This window comes from Panthera leo, chromosome C1, assembly GCF_018350215.1.
Source record: "Panthera leo isolate Ple1 chromosome C1, P.leo_Ple1_pat1.1, whole genome shotgun sequence".
In the NCBI taxonomy this organism is placed as follows: Eukaryota; Metazoa; Chordata; class Mammalia; order Carnivora; family Felidae; genus Panthera; species Panthera leo.
This window is the reverse complement of record NC_056686.1, coordinates 129,352,990-129,367,238: the sequence shown is the minus strand read 5'-3', so window position 1 is coordinate 129,367,238 and position 14,249 is coordinate 129,352,990. Positions and strand designations below refer to the sequence as shown.

Sequence of the window (14,249 nt, the reverse complement as noted above, 5' to 3'; positions counted from 1 at the left end):
TCAATGATGTCTGTTACTCAATTTAGTATATTTAGTGTTGACTATTAAGTTTAGTATTTAGTATTACAATTTAAATTCAGTATTCCTCACAACCTTTCAAATAAGAATTGAAGTTACCCTGGAAAGAAGAATATAGTAAAATTAATTTAAGAAAAATCTAAACAGAGTTATGAGGGGATAAACAAATACTTTAACCATAAAAGTTAATAGAGTTGTTAAAATTCATCATGAAAGCTGCCACAATTTTATTTGGTGGCCAAGAAAAACAAGGAAATGTGATTAAATTATATGTCCCCTTTGAAGAGGGAACATACCAGTTTCTCAGAGAAGCAAAACTTTCCCTTGTTCCAGATTCTGAAAGAATTTATATTTAGGGCATGTCAAAGGGGTAAAATAAAGAATTGTTTGCAATGGTTTCACAGCCAATATGGAAATAAAATTTATATGGTTGTTTCTCATAACAACTGACTAAAAGATTGAAGCCATAATAATAAAAGGCAATTCAATGCACATAGTTATTTGAGATGATATTGTAATGTAGTCCAAGTATATTGTAGTAGATTCCAAATTCTAATTCACTTGGAGAATATCTGAGACAGTAAGAGTGGTATATACATAGTTTGTTCCTCAAATTGTCTTCTCTAACTACTATCTTTCTCATCTGGATGTCTGTGAGTAGCTGGGTCTCAAAGAGAGCATGGTATATTCTCTAATATGTGATCTTTACTACTCGTTGATTTCTTGCACAAATATTTCTTTCCAAGTACCTTCTATATCCCCAAATATCCTGGTTCATTTGGCAACAGACACCTGCTATCATGAGTGTATGTTCTAGTGAGAAAGACAGAAGGGAGCAGGTCAATAAACCATCAAGAGATGGTCAGACAATAACAGGTGCTATGCAGGAAAAATACCCAGGGTAATGAGACAGAGGTGGGATGGAAGAGTGGCAGTAGGGATGCAAGGGGGACTGAGCAGGGGCCAAAGTTTTATAGAGGGTAGTAATAAAAGGCCTCTCTGACTTAACATTAGAGGTGTCACCAGAGTGAAAGAAAGAAGCCAGACATGGGAATACCTGAGGAAATAGAATCTATTCCCAGGGAGAGGGAATAGAAAATGCAATGGCTGCCATTTTTGCCCATTTTAGGCATTAATGGATGAGTGAAAACAATGTTGAAATAGTAAAATATAAGTTTTTTTTATGTTTATTTTTGAGAGCAAGAGAGAGACAGAGCATGAGTGGGGGAGGGGCAGAGAGAGAGGGAGACACAGAATCCGAAGCAGGCTCCAGGCTCTGAGCTGTCAGCACAGAGCCTGATGTGGGGCTCGAACTCACAGACTGCAAGATCATGACCTGAACCAAAGTTGGCGGCTTTACTGACTGAGCCACCCACCCAGGCGCCCCTTTTTTAAATATTTTTTAAAATTTTTAAATTTTTCATTTTTTTACTTTATTACTATTATTTTAGTAAAATATAAGTTTTAAACAAAGGAGGCTTAGGCTTATTCTGACATTACAATTTTTAGCATTATCTGGTTCAGCAGGAAGCCTTTTTGCTTCCCTTGATGGTGGTGATGTTACTACAATGCAGCTTTTGAAAGAGTAGTTTAATAAAACAGGAGACTGTGACTTTGAAAGATGTAAATACTTACATTTTGCTTGGAATATTTTTCCTATAAGATGAGAAAGATTATAATGAGAACAGGTTTGCTTCTCCTAAAATAAATATTGGATTGAGAGACATAAATTTGCTACTAATTAAAAATAGAATTTTTTAAAGCTAGGAATAATACTGAAGTACAGTATTGAAAGAATTTGGTAAATTAATGGGCCTACGATTGTGAGGACCAAACTTATGGCCGTTTTAGTTATATTTTTAATTTACGTTCAGGGAATTATTGCTAAACTAAAGGGTAAAATGAAGAAAATAATCTGCGAAAGGCCAATGGAAGGGTTTAGGTGTTAGCAGAAAGAAGTATTTAACGGGTCTTCTTGCCTTATCTAGCAAGAAGCTTAGGATCATGGATTTTGAAGCATATTTCCTGGAACTAAAAAGCTGTATGTCATTACTTTAAGATTATGTCACACATCATTCACCAAGTACATATCTTCCCAAACTTATTGCATTCTAAGAGCTAAGCCAAGTGCCTCCCATGGGCTTTTATTTTATACTTTTTAAAGTAACAAAGCATTTGTTACAAAATATTGAATAAAATAAGCTCTGTTTAATTTAACTCAGTGTATATAACTAACTCTTGGTTAGTTTCTTCCTTTTTTTTTTTTTTTTTTTTTTGAGAGAGAGAGAGAATGCGAGTGGGGGGAGAAGGGGCAGAGGAACAGAGAGAGAGAGAGAGAGAGAGAGAGAGAGAGAGAGAGAGAATCCTAAGCAGGCTCCATGCCACATGGGGCTTGATCTCACAACCCAGAGATCATGACCTGAGCGGAAATCAAGAATTAGACGCTTAACGGACTGAGCCACCCAGGGGCCTTACTTCTGTATGCTTGTAAAACAACCTAAAAATGTTTTATCATGTTCAAGGGGCACATTCAGCCACAAAATGTTCTCAGTCAGGCTGGCCAGGTCTTTCAGCCAAAAGATCTATCCTCTGCCACACTATGTGAGAAGCCACAGAATATTCTATGGCAATAGAACCCACCACTATTATTTGTTACTTGGAATGAGAGATTCAACACTTCTGCTTTCCCTGTAGCTTGTAATATTTAGATTTTTATTTTTGGTTGTCTTCAAGTTGCTGAGGCTACACATACATCTCTTTTTCCTTTTAATTTAATTTTTGAAGTCACGCAATTGTCCAATAGATTTTTTGGACAATATCTATTCATTCACTTGTCTGTAAGGCCTTCAGGGTAAGAACTGGTTCTTATTCACCTTTGTGTCACCAATACCGATAGTCTCTGTTCTTGTAGCAGCACTTGCAAATGTTTGGTGGACAGATGGACAAATGAATGAGGCCCCACTCTGCTGCTACCCAGTTAAAGCTCTGATTGCTGGGCTGCATCCATGATGTTTGTGTTATCTAAAATATGTTCTAGATAGATTTTTTTTCTTATTTCATGAGCTTCTTTTATTTTAATGTCCAAATCGAATTATTTAATTCTTCATGTGCTTATGCCATTGGCTGAATTTGGACTTATATTAATGTTTAGAATTAAATCATTTGCATACATTCCAAGATTTTGTTTTTGTTTTCTTAATTTTTGCTGCATGAGAGATACTAAAAGCAGAATACATGGATGACTTTCACATTCATAAAATGTTTCTTTTGAACATAGTAAATGGTGAACTATAAAAAGAAATATCACTTTAGTCTTCACCATGGAGAAGAATAAAATAAGACCTGCATTCTGGATGCAACAAAAGGTTGCATTATTATTTTCATCCTGTAGGAGCCTCACATCACCCTGAATGTCATTGTGTGTGTATCTCGTGTGTTTTCTGTTTGAGACCAAGAGTAAAAAAGTGTTTCAGCTGAAATGCCTCCTAATCAATGAAATGCCTACTATTCCCCTATCTTTCCTGAGATTCAAAGGGAATGGACAGCTGTTCCCTAGGTTCCTGGCTTCTACCTCACATGTCAGCATCTTTTGAAATGAAACACAAAACAAGTCCTTTATAGAAGCAACATAGTCCCTGCTATTGATTTGATTTAAGATACCGGGAAACGCTTGCACTGGTCTTAAATTAAGTTCGTAGAGGAATGTTTGCTCATTTAAATTCATCCTTATGAGGAACAAAACGTAAATGTGGTGTCTTCATAAAAGAAATACCTCATGTCAATAAAATTTATTATTGCATCCTGACATTATAAACTGTACTCTTAACTATTTGTGATTTAAAATTATCACTTTTTTTCCTCTGTAGTTCAAGCAACTATCTTCAAAACTTTGAATGCTTTTGCTGTTTTCCTTTTTTTTTTTTTTAAGTCTATTTATTTTGAGGGAGGTAGGGGCAGAAAGGGAAAGAGAGAAAGAATCCCAAGCAGACTTTGCACTGTCAGCACAGAGCCCGACATGGGGCTCAAACCCACAAGCCGGGAAATCATGACCTGAGCCAAAATCAAGAGTCAGATGCTTAACTGACTGAGCCACCCAGGCCCCCCTTTGCTGTTTTACTTTTTAAACTAAGAATTCAGCTTGGGATAAAAAGGCAGGTGGAATTAAAGTGTAGGGAAACCTCTAATTCTTGAATTCATTTAAAATTTTCTCTTTTCTTAATAAAGAGTTTATTCTTTGAATATATGTTCAGGGTGAATCATTATAAAATTCAAACACATTAATAACATAAGACAAAGTATTTGAAAGTAATTTGATAAACATAAAGGAGCATCTAAGGTATTATCATCAATAAAAGCTTTACTAAATCAAATCTGAAAATTCAGGACTGAAGGAACTAAGTCGTATATTTCAGCCTTTTGGTAAGAGAAGGAGTAGAAACAAGAATGGAAAACTTTGTTTCTTTTATTCCATTTTATTATACAATCACAAAGGAGTCCTTAAGCTTGCTGACCACAATGCACACTTTTCTTTTTTAAAAAACTTCCATTCTTGGGGCTCCTGGGTGGCTCAGACAGTTAAGTGTCAGACTGTTGATGTCAGCTTAAGTCATGATCTCATGGTTTGTGAGATTGAGGCCTGTGTCGGGCTCTATGCTGACAGCATGGAGCCTGCTTGGGATTCTCAATCTCTCTCTCTCTCTGTCTCTCTCTCTGCCCCTCCCCAGCTTGCACATTGGATGCATGTGCTCTTTCTCAAAATAAATAAATTAAACATCAAAAAAAAATTTTAACTGCCATTCTCCAAGCGCTCTGTTTTGTATATTGACTGCCTTTATCCATAGGGTTGCAGTAACATGTCATCTTTGTTTTCTAAAAGCAAATCCAGTAGTCGTTAAGTCGAAATTTCATTTCCACTATTTAGATATGAAAATGTCTTCTTCCTCTCCTAATAAATACATTTTCCACAGTATACTATTGTGTGTGTGCATGCATGTGTGTGTACCTCTCAAATCAGGCATTTTCCATGTCTAGCTCATCTCTATCCACTTTAGTAATAAATGTATTTAGGTGGCACTGTAATACTTGCACACTTTTTTGTGGTTTACTTTGTCATTCTGATCCAGCGATTGGACCATGACGGGGAGGCAGCTCTGGGAGCGGCCCCACTGGGCAAAAGGTTGCGTCACGCCCCGCTGACCTGTAAAGGATATAAATGATGACACTGAGCTAACTTTCAATGAGCGCTCACTCTCAACCACTATGCTGAGTAAGAGCTTTCTGGCAGTGCTCACCATAGTCCTCTGAGATTGATACCACCTTTTGTTTCTGTGGCACAGAGGAGGAAACAGGCTGGTGAGGTTAAGCCAACGAATTGATTGTCATTCCTCTTCCTTGCTGACACACAGCAGTGTCACTAGCACCACCACAGTTCCAGGCATCTAGCAGCACGCAGGTAACACTGGATGAATGAATTCATGTAGTAACTTGCCCTGGTAAATGTCAAAGCCACAAAGGAATCCATAGCATCTGATTCCAAACCCAATCACCTAACCTCAAAAATCATGTCAGAGGGGGGCTGTTAACATCAGCCTGAGCCAATGAGAGGAGCAAGGAAGGCCTCAAGGTGAGAAGAATAAGAGTTAGAGGTGTGGAGGTAAAAACAAGTCTAACTAAGGTGGAGGAAGACAATAAGCTAAAACTGGAGAAAGGAGAGGCATTGTAACAGCTGAAACTGCGTCCTTAGCTTTGCCAGCCACACATGGAATAGTGATATCTCGGTACACAGTCCTGCATTTGCACCCTAAAAGTTGCATAGCTGAGAGCCCTAAACTCTCATGGAACAGGTGTCCACTATATGAGGATGTGGAGATGAGAGGAAGTCTCTGGAAGCAGCAGTCTGTACTCAGAGATCCCCCACCCAACCTGGGAAGATTGAGCCTGGCTCGCAGATCCTCCCATGGTGGGCTAGAGCCAGGGAGAACTCTCCCCCTCACACAGTGGAAGAAGCCAGACCTCAAGGATCAGAGTTATGCCCAAGAGAACGTAACAGGGAAGCATGTTTGGGCTGGTCTATGAAGGAAAAGAGGCTTAGAAGGAGGAGGAAGTCTGGACACTTGAAGGAGGGAGCTCTAGGGCAGACTGATGGCAAGGAATAGCAGATTGAGGGCATCAGGAACTACATGGAGGATCAGATCGACACCTACCCAATCCCAAAACATTGACCTAACCAAAGCAAAGCTTAGTCAAAGAGGTGATGGTGGACACTGGTAGAGCAACCTGTTTATACAGTCCTCCAAGGAGTAATGTAAATAGTAGGACCAGTGCCAAAGACAACAATAAATTACTGTCTTCCCTACCTTGGAGAGAATCTTTCTTTTGTCCTTTTCTTCTTTTCACTTTTCCTTTTTTTGACAGAAAAGACATCCATTATTAAGCCAATCCATTCACAGATTATTTGTCTATACTAATTAGGGGGAAAATGCTGTCATCTATTTTATATACGGAGACAAAATTCTTAGAACAGTATATTCTCATGGTCACAGCAAATTCTTAACATTATGACTACTGAAAACATAGTTTTTATTATGGCCAAGTCACTCCCCTACTAGTAATGTTTGTAAAGAGAGTTGGATATTCAAAGACATGGTAAAAAAAAAAAAAAAGATAGATTAAAATAACAGGATACCTTCAGTCATTTCTGTAACAGTCTCATTAAGATATAATCTCAGACCATGAAATCTACCCTTTGAAAAAATGTACAGTTCAATGGTTTGTAGTAAATACACAGAGTTGTACAACAACCACTATCTAATTTTAGAACATTTTCATTACCCCCCAAAAGATATTCTATACCCATTAGCAGTCATTCTCTATCCCCCACTCCCTCCAGCCCTAGACAACTCAATTTACTTCTTTATGGAGTGCTGATTCATTTCATACAAATGGAGTCACATAGTACCTGGGCATTTATGACTGGCTTTCTTCACTTAGCATAATGTTTTCAAGGTTCATCCATATTATAGCAGGTATCAGTACTTCATTCCTTTGTTTGATTGATTAATATTCCATTATACCACATTATACCACATATACCACAATTTATTTATCCATTCACCAGTTCAGGGACATTAGTTTGTCTTTTTCCAACTAGAAGTGGACTCTATCCAGATGACCATGACCTCAAAGAGATACCTCATGGCATATGTAAATCCATTTCTCCCTGCACTGGGTAGAGACTAACCACCTTAGTCACAAGCAACCAAAAGAACTACTTTGACACTATGGTAACTCTCTTGAAATATATTTGAGAATGCTTTGTTTCAGCCAGTTCTTTGAAATGAAATATTTACCATAATTAATAGTCTTGCAAATAAGAAATGATCTCATAGGCTTAATACCAATATGTATTGATGTAGAACTGAAAATGCATGATAAAAATATTGTTGCTGTTTGTGTTTGCCATATCCAAGAGCAGGCAATATTTGTTACTTTGAATCACTAGCATATGTCTATTGTGATGCAGACCATTCTGTTCCAGGCTAGTCTGTATGCCTTCGTGGATACCTTTGGAACCTGAACTTCAAGAACACTGTCGACACCACAAAACTTGAGTCAGGATTTAAATGAGGTCTCTATTTCCTCTTATTTGGGTTCATCCAATAAAGGTGACTTGTTCTGGGCCCAGCAAAGGTTGGGGTGCCTTCTTGCTGGGATTGGTTACAATTTCAGCCAATTGAGGGGTCTGCATTGCTCATTGTGTCCTGCTGTGTCTTACACACACTCCTGTCACATTCATACATTATGGCATCCACTATTGTCCATGGACACTTACTGGTGTTTTGAGAATCTTGGAAACAAACCTTTAATCTCATTTTATATGACCCCATAATAGTACCAGAGTTTGTTTTTTGTTTGTTTAACTGAAGTATAGTTGACACAATGTTACATTAGTTTCAGGCAGATAGTGGTTTAAAAACTCTGTAAGTTGTGCTATGCTCAGTTCACCACACGTGTAGCTACCATCTGTCACTATACATTGCTATTACAATACCATACCAGAGGGTTTTTTTTTGAAATGAATATTCACCAAAAATATTAGCAAGAAAATTCCTGTCAAAAATACATTGATATTTTCCTATAAGATCCAAATTCGTCTCTTCATTATCAATATGCTCTATTAGTACCCACCTTACCCTAGGATTCCTCACTATTTTAACCTATGTAAGTTCCAGAAAAAAAATCCACACTGCCCTCAGGGCTCCAGCCCCTTATCCCAGAGGAACACCCAAAGATAGATTCAAGTGTTAGCTCAAAGACATCTCACATCTGCAAGGCTGTCAGACACCCAGCTCTGAAGTTGTTGAGGATAAATTAAACAATCTGAATTCTCAGCCCAAGACTCATTATTCCTGGGATTAATACCTTAGTAATGAACTGGTTCAATTCCAGCCAAATTTTGTGTTGCTCTCTTTCCTTTGGAATGCTGACAGTTGGCTGGAATTATGGGCTAATGATGGCATGGGATTGACTTTTCAGGCTCGTAAATAGAGAGCAATATGCCAGCTTCCATGGAACGTGTAGCCATGAATTAGCAATAGTGTATTTTACCATGGTAACATTCTTCCCATTAATGCTCAAATTGAGTGCAGTACAGGGCTTTGTCTGCTTTGGGGATCCTCTACTTCTCTCTATTCTGCATCTAGGTAATTCTATAAGGGCTGGAAGGAAACAGAAGTAAATGCAGTTGATATCCAAACATCTCTAGTTGCAATCCAGAATGGAATTAGATGTAACCACTACAGAAAGTACATAATACACTAAATACCTTGCTTTCACATCAATTTTTGCTACTTTTGTTGCTTTAACCTAGATTTTTTTTTCTGGTAAATTAGGGTATTTGTGTCTAGGTTATTTCATTTCAGGACTCCACGTAATTTATGAGTGGTGCAACTTCTGCAGATACGGAAATTAGTTCAATGACAAGAGGTGCCACTCCTAATTGAGAAATTAGGTTACTTGTTTATCTCTTCCAGAAGTAACTGGGATTTGGATCATACAATTTCAGAACTTCAATAGGGAGAAATATAAACCAAAAAAGTGGGGGATGATTCCCTATTTTTCTAGCATTCTCAGAAATCACTTCAGAGAGAAGGTTAGCAAAGGTAGCTCTCAGGGTCTCTGACCTAACATTTCTCCATTGTTTCCGAGCTCCCCAGTGCTAGTCCCTGTCTGAGTGGCCGCGTGAATGAGTATGTGCACGGCTGTGCAGGGAATCCATCTCTTGGGCCAATGGTGCCCATAGCTCTGCCAATGCTATCTTGGCTGGAGATGGTAATGGCCTCTGAACATCATGCTACCATGGACTGATCCCCCCTCCACTCGTTCCCATCCACAACAAAGTGGAACCGTCACCAGCACTCATGGAGAATCAGGCCAAGTTGTCAAACAAAGGTGTTTTCATTCCCGTTCTCAGATCTGTTAAGTGGATTTCTGTATTGTTATGTTTCAAAAGAAGTCATTTTCAACAGGAGTTGATACAACGCCTATTACTTGCCAGGAAAAAGGGAGGGAGAAGTGAGACACAAGGGAATTGTCCCAACATGGCTCTTCTCTCTAAGGATCTGTTTCAAGACATATTTTTCCCCACCCCAACCCCCACTCACATCTCGACTTTTATTGGCTGCTCAAAAGTACAGGAGGCAACGGCACTTGTTTCTAACTCTGCTTTAGCCAATTTGCCCCAGGGTTTCGCGCTCATCATTTCAGATCCGTTGCATAGCCTCCCTTTCCCCCTCAGGCCCCATTGTGAACGAATTCTTACTGTGATCTATAAAGCAAGCAAGAGACTTTAAACTTTATAATGCAATAAGAATTAAAATTTTGGATGATAAAAGTTATTACACATGAGTGAGTTTGTCTCTCCAAATCAAGGAAATAAATTAGGTTCCCTGCTTTGTAGCATATGGTATCCTCAGAATTGCCTTCATATAATTATAACTCTGTTTATTAAAAAGAATTATGTAACAGTATGGTTGATTTATTCTGATGTGATTGGCTTAGTAACTTAATTGGACTAAAGCAATATACCCGAGATAAAATTAATTTAATTAGCTGATTCATTTCAAGATGACTAGAACCCCTCATTGCACTTTGATAATCCTCTGAAAAGGTGTGCAAGCAAACAAGCGAAGTTCAAGAACAATTGGATACCTATGTGGCATGTAGATTAGAGAAAAACAGAAGGGGTGCCTGGGAGGCTCAGTCAGTTAAGCATCTGACTTGTTAAGCATCCCACTTCAGCTCAGGCCATGAGCTTGCGGTTTGCAGTTTGAGCCCCACATCGGACTCTGCTGACAGCTCAGAGCCTGGAGCCTGCTTCGGATTCTGTGTCTCCCTCTGTCTCTGCCCTTCCCCCACTTTGTTCTCTCTCTCTCTCTCTCTCAAAAATAAATAAACATTAAAAGAGAGAGAGAGAGAAACAGAAAAAACCAAGTACCAGAATACCTCTAGCCAGAGAGTTGAAAAATAATATTGTACCTCGTGCTCTTAACTGCAACAGAGATTTTCTCAGACGTCTACATACCCTCTTTTCCTGAGTTAACCAGGACCTAGTTACTAAAATCTACTCTTAACTTGTCCCTCCCTTTCCTACTGCAGATCATAGTCATGATCTCCAGCTGGTAAGGTCATTCGTGCCACTAGGGCCCTAAGGTGAAGAACTGAGCATGAACTTGAGCCCCATATGACCAGTTTGCATGGTTCTTTTCTGTGGATTGAGAACCCAATGTGCAAATTTGTACCATTTTGCACAAGAGGATTTTAGTGAGCAGATATGAATGGATTAGGGGGAAATTGCCACAGTTGTTACAAAAGCAACTCCAAGTGTACGTATCCAGATAATTCTAGGGTCAAGGATTACATCTTCCCGCCTGCTTCCTGTCTGTTCTCCCTGCTCATGATTTCCCCCCTTCACATTCTAATCTATTCTGTGCAGTGCCACTGTATAATATATAATATATATAATATGTAATATGTATATTATATCTTTTTGTTTCTTTATGCATATGTACAGTTCCTGCCTCATCCCTGAGGAAGATTCACTACTGCTAGGTTAATCTCGCACCGCATCTTTGATCATATGTCATTTCCCTACTTGAGAGCAGATGGCTTTCATCAGCTAAACTGCAGAGGAAAAATCCCAGTTCTTCAGCCTGGTGCTCATGTCCCTCTGCAACCTTCTCCCACCATATTCCTCTGGCCTTGCCTAATGTGACCCCACTGTGGGTGACAGGCACTTGGGACTTCTTGCCGTTTCTTCCCTCGGCCTCTCCCTTCCTCTTCCTTCGTGCCCTACAGACCTCAGCTCGTTCCATATTCTATTTCCAAAATAGTTCCTCACCACATTTCATTACTGTTTACCATATGAAGCCTTTTCTGATCACTGGAGTCAATGCTTATTTCTCCCTCTTCTGAAAGTGTGTGTGTGTGAGTGTAAAATTTTGGTGGCAGATATTTTGGTGTTTGTTTACCTAGGGGCTGTGACACTCCTGTCCCCTGTGCCTCCTGGTACAGCAATCAAATCTGGAATCTAAGGTGGAATTTGATGATTCCTTGTTGCATAAATGAAAGCACATTATTATGATTGTGGTTGTGCTTGTTCTCATTTTTGTTGATATTTTGTTTTTATCACTGATACAGACACATCTCAGAGATCCTGTGGGTTCGGGTCCAGACTACTGCAGTAAAGGGAGTATTATAAAGCCAGTCAAATGATTTCACTTTATTTTTTTTTTAGTTTCCGAGTGCATACAAAAGTTATGTTTAGGGGCGCCTGGCTGGCCCAGTCAGTAAGCACACGACTCTCGATCTCAGGGTTGTGAGTTCAAGCCCCATGTTGGGTGTAGAGATTACTTAAAGATAAAATCTTTAAAAAAAAAGTTATGTTTACACTATACTATAGTCTCTTGAGTGTGCAATAACATTATGTCTTTAAAAATGTACATACCTTAGGGGTGCCTGGGTGGCTCAGTCGGTTAGGCGGACAACTTCGGCCCAGGTCATGATCTCGCGGTCTGTGAGTTCGAGCCCCGCGTCGGGCTCTGTGCTGACAGCTCGGAGGCTGGAGCCTGTTTCAGATTCTGTGTCTCCCTCTCTCTGACCCTCCCCTGTTCATGCTTTGTCTCTCTCTGTCTCAAAAATAAATAAACGCTCAAAAAAAAAATTTAAAAAAACAAAATGTACATACCTTAACTAAAAAATACATTATTGGTAAAAAATGTTAACCATCATCTGAACTTTTAGCAAGATGTTGATGGCTACTCACTAAACAGGGTGGTGGTTACTGAAGGCAGAGGTGGCCATGGCCATTTCTTAAAATAAGACCCCAGACGAGTTTGCCACATTGATGGACTCTTCCTTTCATGAACAATTTCTCTGTAGCATGTGACACTGTTTGGTAGCATTTACCCACAGTAGAACTTCTTTTAAAGTTGGAGTCAATCCTCTCAAACCCTGCTGGCGGTTTATCAACTAAGTTTACGTAACGTTCTAAATCCTTTGTTGTCATTTCAACAATCTTCCCAGCATCGTTACCAGGAATAGATTCCGTCTCAAGTAACCACTTTCTTTCTTATCCATAAGAAGCAACTCCTCATCCGTGAAAGTGTTATCATGAGATTGCAGCACATCTTCAGACTCCACTTCTAATTCTAGTTCTCTTGCTATTTCAACCACATCTGTAGTTACTTCCTACAGTGAAGTCTTGAACCCCTCCAAGTCATCCAGGAGGGTTGGAATCACTTTCTTCCAAATCCCTGTAAATGCTGATATTTTGACCTCTTCCCATGAACCGCGAGTGCTCTTAATGACATCTAGAATGGTGACTCCTTCTCAGAAGGTTTTCAATTAACTTTGCCCAGATCCATCAGCGGAATCACTATCTATGCTTTGCGAACTATGTTGTTGTTGTTGTTGTTGTTGTTTTTAAATAATAAGACTTGAAAGTCAAGACTTGATCCAAGGGCTGCAGGATGGAGGTTGTGTTAGCAGGCATGAAAACAACCTCAATCTCATTGTACATCTCCCTCAGAGCTCTTGGGTGACCAAGTGCATTGTCAATGAGCAGTAATATTTTGAAAGAAATATTTTTCCTGAGCAGTAAGTCTCACAGTGGGCTTAAAATGTTCAGTAAACCATGTCATAAACAAATATGCTGTCATCCAGGCTTTGTTGTTCCATTTATAGAGCATAGGCAGAGTAGATTTGGCATAATTTATAAGGGCTCTTGGATTTTCAGAATGATAAGTGAACACTGGCTTTAACTTAAAGTCACCAGCTGCATTAGCTCCTACCAACAGAGTCAACCTGTCCTCTGAAGCTTTGAAGCCAGGCATTGACTTCTCTAGAGCTATGAAAGTCGTAGATGGCATCTTCTTCTGCTAGAAAGCTGTTTTGATTAAATTGAAAATCTTAAGTGTAGCCACCATCATTAATTATCTTAGCTAGATCTCCTGGATGAGGTGCTGCAGCTTCTACGTCAGCCCTTCCTGCTTCATCTTCTACTTTTATATTATCAAGATGGCTTCTTTCAGTACATTTGATGAACCAAATTCTGAAAGCTTCAAACTTTTCTCCTGAAGCTTCCTCACCTCTCTCAGCCTTCATAGAAATGAAGAGAGTTAGACCCTTGCCCTGGATTAGGCTCTGGTTAAGGGAATGTTATGGTTGGTTTGATCTTCTATCCAGACTAATGAAACCTTCTCCATTTCAGCAATAAGGCTGTTGTGCTTTCTTATCATTCGTGTGTTCCCTGGAGTAGCACTTTTAATTCCCTTCAAGAACTTCTTTTTTGCATTTGCAACTTGGCTAACTGTTTGGCATCAGAAGCCTCACTTTCGGCCTATATGGCTTTCAACATGCCTTCCTCACCGAGCTTAATCATTTCTATCTTTTGATTGAAAGTGAGAGACAAGACATTCGACTCTTCCTTTCACTTGAACGTTTACAGGTCATTGTATAGCTATTGATTGCCCTAATTCCAATATTATTGTGTTTCAGGGTATAGGGAGGCCTGAGGGGAAAGAGAGAGATGGGGGAATGGCTGGTTGGTGGAGCAGTCAGAACACACACAGCATTTATCAATTAAGTTTGCTGTTTTATATGGCATAGTTTGTGGTGCCCCAACACAATGACTGTAGTAACATCCCAAATCACTGATCACAGATCATCGTAAC

The 14,249-nt window shown here is 39.3% G+C and overlaps 1 pseudogene; it reads right to left on the bottom strand.

Annotated features, from left to right (window-relative positions):
• Positions 1–12,314: 12,314 nt before the first annotated feature.
• Positions 12,315–14,028, bottom strand: LOC122225993 (annotated as a pseudogene).
• Positions 14,029–14,249: the final 221 nt, after the last annotated feature.